A 6,481-nucleotide genomic window follows, 5' to 3' on the forward strand; every position below is an offset into this window, starting at 1 on the left:
TCTCCCCTGCGAGCATGTGCAGAAGCTGGGGGATACGATGAGATATTATGCCCATGAGGATGCGCTATCACTTGGCAAAAAGGAGTCTATCTAGGTTGGCCAATTCTAATCACAGGAGCCTTTAAACTCAGAGTTTTCTTTGGCTATTGGCAGAGGAGTAAGTTAGAGATTTGAAGTATAAGGGGGACTCCGCACACAGTTGCTGGCCTGAAGATGAAGGGGACCAGGTGTCAAGGAATAAGCTGAGTGGGGGCCTCCATTGACAATCAGCAAGGAAAGGCAGCCACAATTCTACAATTACCAGGAACTGGGACAACAATTGGAATGAGCTAGAAAGCAGAGCCACCAGGTAAGAACCCAAGTTGGCCAATCTTTTTTTTTTTTTTTTAATTTTTTTTTTTTTAACGTTTATTTATTTTTGGGACAGAGAGAGACAGAGCATGAACGGGGGAGGGGCAGAGAGAGAGGGAGACACAGAATCGGAAGCAGGCTCCAGGCTCTGAGCCATCAGCCCAGAGCCCGACGCGGGGCTTGAACTCATGGACCGAGAGATCGTGACCTGAGCTGAAGTCGGACGCCCAACCGACTGAGCCACCCCGGCGCCCCGCAAGTTGGCCAATCTTGATTTTTGACTTTGTGAGAACTGGAGCAGAGAAATACAGTCGAGCTTACTTGGACTTCTGACACACAGAACTGTGAGCCAATACATTTGCATTGCTTTAAGCCAGTACATTTGTGGTAATTCATTACACAGCAATAAAAAACTGCTATATTACTCCTTTGCACTCAGGGGAGAAAACAGGGGTGGGGAGAATGACCTTTCCTTACATGACTGCCCTTGAAATTTGTTGCACTTTTATTAGTTGCACATATCCTTGTTTTCTTTATATGAAAAATCCCAGCTAGACAATGGAGGCATTTCTGCCCTTTGTTGGTTATCTTGGCTTCTCTGTAATACCAATTGGATATCAGTTCCCTCCATTTGGCAGGCATCCAAAAGCTAGTTCTCCAAATGGTCCTATGGCATAGGCCTGGCAGGAAGTTGGGCAGGGGGAAGCTGAATAAAGCTCACCTTGTTTTGCCCAATTCAACACATTCCACCAATGGACATCCCATAGCATCTACTGCTGCCAGCGTTCTATTGCCAAAGCAGTAGCCATCTTGGGAGCTACCAGCAAAACTCCTTCTACCCCTGCCATCTTCTTTAGGGACCACTGACCTGTGAGAAACTCCAGAAACCCCTCCACACCAAAGCAGGGGATGCTATTCAACCTCTATGTCTCTTCTGCCAGTTGAGTGCCTCAGCAGTGTTCGGCCAAGATGTGGTCACAAGTCTCAGATTTGATTGAGGGGTGGGTAGAGGGGGGTATAAACTCTTCATTCCTCTAGAAGGTAACCTGTTTTGCTCCTGGTCCTCCTTTAAAACTCTCAATGCTGGGGTGTTTGGGTGGTTCAGTCAGTTGAATGTCCAACTTTGACTCAGGTCATGATCTCATGGTTGGTGAGTTCGATCCCTTCATGGGCTCGTTGCTGCCAGTGCAGAGCCCGCTTTGGATCCTCTGTCCCCTTCTCTCTTTGCCCCTCCCTGCACACACGTGCACTATTTCTCTCTCTCTCTCTCTCTCTCTCTCAAAAATAAACATTAAAAACAAAACAAAACAGGGGCGCCTGGGTGGCGCAGTCGGTTAAGCGTCCGACTTCAGCCAGGTCACGATCTCGCGGTCCGTGAGTTCGAGCCCCGCGTCAGGCTCTGGGCTGATGGCTCAGAGCCTGGAGCCTGTTTCCGATTCTGTGTCTCCCTCTCTCTCTGCCCCTCCCCTGTTCATGCTCTGTCTCTCTCTGTCCCAAAAATAAATAAACGTTGAAACAAAACAAAACAAAACAAACCGTCTCAATGCTAAAAGTCATCAAACTGGTTGAGCCTGTATTGCCCTGTGGGAACCAGAATCTCAAGTCAAGAACTGGGCCTTATCTGAACTTAGCCTGGAGAACTGAGTAACTGTTCTCAGCAGGACAATATCTCCACTTAAATCCCTGAGATATTTGGTAATCTCTAAGGACAGGATAAGATATCAGTTAGGCTCCATACCATCCAGTTACACTATTCCTGTTGCAAATTCAGTTCATCAGTGTCTAAAAAAAAAACAAAAAAACAAAAAACACGACCCAGGGCACCTGGGTGGCTCAGTCAGTTAAGCATCTGATTTCAGCTCAAATCATGATCTAGTGGTTCATGAATTTGAGCCTGGAGCCTGCTTTGGATTCTGTGTCTCCCTCTCTCTCTGCCCCTCCCCTGCTAGTACTCTGTCTCTGTCTCTCAAAAATAAATAAAACATTTAAAACAAAAGACCCATTATAACTAAGTAGAGTCTATATGAGTAAAAAAGGATGGTTCAATCTTAGAAACTCTATCACTACAGTGCTCACTTCAGCAGCACAAATACTAAAATTTGAACGGTACAGAGATTCTTATGGCCCCTGAGCAAGGATAACATGCAAATTTGTGAAATGTTCCATATTAAAAAGAAAGAAAGAGAGGAAGAGAAAAAGAGAGAAAGAAAGAAGGAAAATCTGCCACTACAGTTCTGACCATATTAACAGATGAAGGAGAAAAGCCACATGATTATTTCCAGATACATAAAGAAGCATTAGATAAAATTGAACTCTCATTCATATTCAAAAAAAAAAAATTCAAACATGAGTAGAAGGAAACTTTTATAATATAATAAAGGGGCTCTACCTAAAACTTACATCATCCCTCAATTTTAAAAGCATTTTTTTCATGTTTATTTTGAGAGTGCACACGCATGTGCACGAATGAAGGAGGGGCAGAGAAAGAGAGGGAGAGACAGAATCCCAAGCAGCCTCCGTGCTGTCAGCACAGAGCCTGATGTGAGGCTCAAACCCACAAACTGCGAGAGCGTGACCTGAGCTGAAATCAAGAGTCAGACACTTAACTGACTGAGCCACCTAGGCATCTCTAAAAGCATTTTTACTAAAGTCAGGAATAAGACAACGATGTCCACTATCTTTGCTACTATTCCATAAAATAATAATTGCTCTAAAGGTTCTAAGAAAAGAAGATATAAGAAAGGAAGAGACAAACTGATGACTTTTACAGATGACATTACTGTTTTCATAAAAATATTCAAGAGCATCTACTGAAAAACTAGCGGTATTTATAAAACAAAATGCAGCAGTATTGATGGCTGTAAGATCAAAACACAAAAATCAATCATTGTCTTATAGAGAGAATGATAAAACATTATTAAAGAATGCAAAGGGAGACCTGAAAAAAGCTGTCATGTTCTTATCTGAAAAGAATCCAGACTGAAAAGACGTCAAATTAATCAATTAATCCAATGCAATTTGAATCAAAATTCCAATAGGATTCTGGTTTATGATTTAGACAAATGAATTCTAAAAGTGACATCCAAGAACAGACAATACTGAAAAAGATAAGGACAGCTTTCCTTGTTAGATTTTGAAATTCCATATAAGGCTTACTACCGTATGGCCCAGCAATTTTTTTTGTATGTATGTAGACTACTGTATTTACTGTTTACAGTTTCATAAATTTATAGTCAACGTATAAAGACATGGACTTAACAGATATACACCAAACTAATAGTTACAATTGCCCCAGGAGAGGGAAGAGAATGGGATTAAGAACAGGGATATTTCAATGTTTTTTTTAGTATCCCATATTTTAAAATATATCTGAAGCAGAAATGACAAATTTGAATTCTAGGCAATGGTTACATTAGATATTAATTGTGTGAATGTTTCTGCATATTTTAAACTTGTCAAAATAAACAGAAAGTTAGTCGATGAATTCTTAAAAATAGAAACAAAAAGTCTGTGGGCACCTGGGTGGCTCAGCTGGTTGAGCACCTGACTCTTGATTTTGATTCAGGTCATGATTTCACAGTTTGTGAGATAGAGTTCTGTGTCGGACTCCTCGCTGAGCCTGCTTGGGATTCCCTCCCTCCCCCCCCCCCCCCCCCCCCCCACCTCTCCCTCATTCGAGAGCTCTCTCAAAATAAACAAATAAACATTTAAAAAAGCGCCTGTGTTTATATTCACTGTTTGCTGGGATTTCGTTTTAAATAACACTATCCATCTCCAGACGTTTGGAAAGATAAGTGGAATTTGAACTACTTCTACAATTTTACAGTCAAATAACTTTGTGAAACTTTCAGCATTCTAAACACTGTTTCTGAGATAAATCTTGTTTATTTCCCCCCATTCTTTAAAGATTAATCAGTTATCGTTAATAAGTGCAAGTCTGAGGTGGCCCTGGGACCAGGACAAAAGTCTATTGTAAACGTGTTTTGCAGACTTTAGGTCCCAAAGAACACGACGCTCAAGGTGTCTCCGTCTCTTGGAACAAAGAAGGGTATCGAGAACAATGCCACTAAAAATTAAGCAGATGTTTGCTTCCAGAAAAGTCTGGTACAAGTGCAAGGGCAGAGTGACAAACGATGATGGTGGAATGCAGGAAAACAGCAGCAGCGGTTTGCATTTCTTTCTTAATCGTAAAGTCACAAACGATGCCAACGATGTTAGAGTGAGAAGATCCAATGTGTTTTCTTGTTCCTCATCTTCTTGGACTCCTGCAGTATTCAGTATCATTACTTGACTCTTCCAGTTTGGGGAACACCATTAGATAGCCTGCTTTAGGTAGACTTCTGGTCATTTCGCTCATTTTTTGCTGTTTCTACCCCGGCTGCCTTATCCCAGTCTGTCTCTTCTCTCCTTTGAGGAGCTCATCAGTTCTTACATGTTGAGCCAATCGTCATCTCAAAAGCTCTGTCTCTAGCCCAAGCTTCAGTTCCACATTTTCTACCACCGAACTCTTTGTTCTCTGGTGCATCAACCAAAACTCAACAACAGCCAACTTTTCATTTCCTCTAGACTTTGTGTCAGTGATATTGTCATTCTCTTTGGCTGGAAATGTAGAGTCAGACTGTTAGATTGTATGACAGCAGGGAGTATGACTATGTTGTTGACCACCTGGGGCCTTGGGTAGTGCTTGTTGCACATGGTAAGTTTTTAATACCGTTTCCTTGAAAGATAGAATCCTTGCCTCATCCATCTCTCTCCCGAGCACCTAAAATCCTATCACTTTTTCCTTCCTTCCTGGTCTTCTCTGATTTCATTAGAGAAAGACTAATCCGGTCAGTTCTGCCCTTTGCTCCTCTGCTCTACTAATTCTGCCAAGAGAATTTTTTCAAAACACAGAGCCAGTGAGAAAGGGGACAGTTGATCTAGAGGCGGCTAGCCAGACTATTCAGAGCTTGAATTGGCTCAAGGTGGTGGTGCTAAAGCCACAGTTTAAAGCAATTCACCTATTTACCTCCTGATCTCTCCTAATTTGCTTACTCTGTCCATAGCCCAAATTCTCGTTTGGCATTTAATGAAACTCCAATTTCTTTCTTTCTTTCTTTCTTTCTTTCTTTCTTTCTTTCTTTCTTTCTTTCTTTCTTTCTTTCTTTCTTTCTTTCTTTCTTTCTTTCTTTCTTTCTTTCTTTCTTTCTTTCTTTCTTTTTTTTAAGTTTATTGATTTATTTTGAGACAGAGGGAGTGAGAGAGAGAGAGCATGCACACGTGTGTGTCCACAGGGAATGGGCAGAGAGAGAGAGAGAGAGAGAGAGAGAGAGAGAGAATCCCAAGCCAGCTCCTTGCTGTCAGTGCAAAGCCTGTCTTGGGGCTCGATCTCATGAACCACAAGATCAGTACCTGAGCCGAAATCAAGTGCCACCCAGGTGCCTCAGGAAACTCCAATTTCTTAATTTTTTTTAATGTTTACTTATTTTTTGAGAGAGAGAGAGAGAGAGAGAGAGAGAGAGACAGCAGGGGAGGGTCAGAGAGAGAGGGAGACACGGAATCTGAAGCAGGTTCCAGGCTCTGAGATGTCAGCACAGAGCCGGTCATGGGGCTCAAACCCATGAACCATGAGATCATGACCTGAGCCAAAGTTGGATGCTCAACCGACTGAGCCACCCAGGCACCCCAAGATGAGGTTTTTCTTAAAAAGCTAAACCAAATCCCTGAAGATAATCATGTTGGCAATTAAATCAGTTGAGAGACCAGTATGTTTAAGAGATTCCTTTCTTGTAGGCTAGGGGTAAAGTTACAACTTAAAAAAAAAAAAGTCCTTTAAAAAAAGGAACTAATTGCTTCCTGGCCAAAGAAACTCGTTCTTTGCAATGACTGTGCCTTTTGGGTTGAACAAACTCAATTCTTACGTCCTTATTTATTTTTGAAATTGCCACGCCTATATGCCAAAAGGGGCAAGGTGAATCTTTCAGTACCGAGTCTTATCTATTTTTTAATGAGAATGTATATATTATATAAACAAACCATAACATTCTAAAAGCGTAAAGTGAAAAGTAACCGCCGTTCCGTATCTCCCTGATACCCCATCACTGTAGCCACAAGTCTTCTATTTCTCCAGCCAGAACATTTGTATGCATCA

General features: G+C 41.8%; 1 non-coding gene across 1 annotated transcript; it reads left to right on the forward strand.

Annotated features, from left to right (window-relative positions):
• The first annotated feature begins 2,419 nt into the window (after nucleotides 1–2,419).
• LOC111561540 lies at nucleotides 2,420–2,523 on the forward strand. The gene has a single exon (XR_002744189.1). It is a non-coding gene; the product is annotated as a U6 spliceosomal RNA (small nuclear RNA).
• Nucleotides 2,524–6,481: the final 3,958 nt, after the last annotated feature.

Source organism: Felis catus, chromosome B4 (assembly GCF_018350175.1).
Source record: "Felis catus isolate Fca126 chromosome B4, F.catus_Fca126_mat1.0, whole genome shotgun sequence".
Lineage (NCBI taxonomy): Eukaryota > Metazoa > Chordata > Mammalia > Carnivora > Felidae > Felis > Felis catus.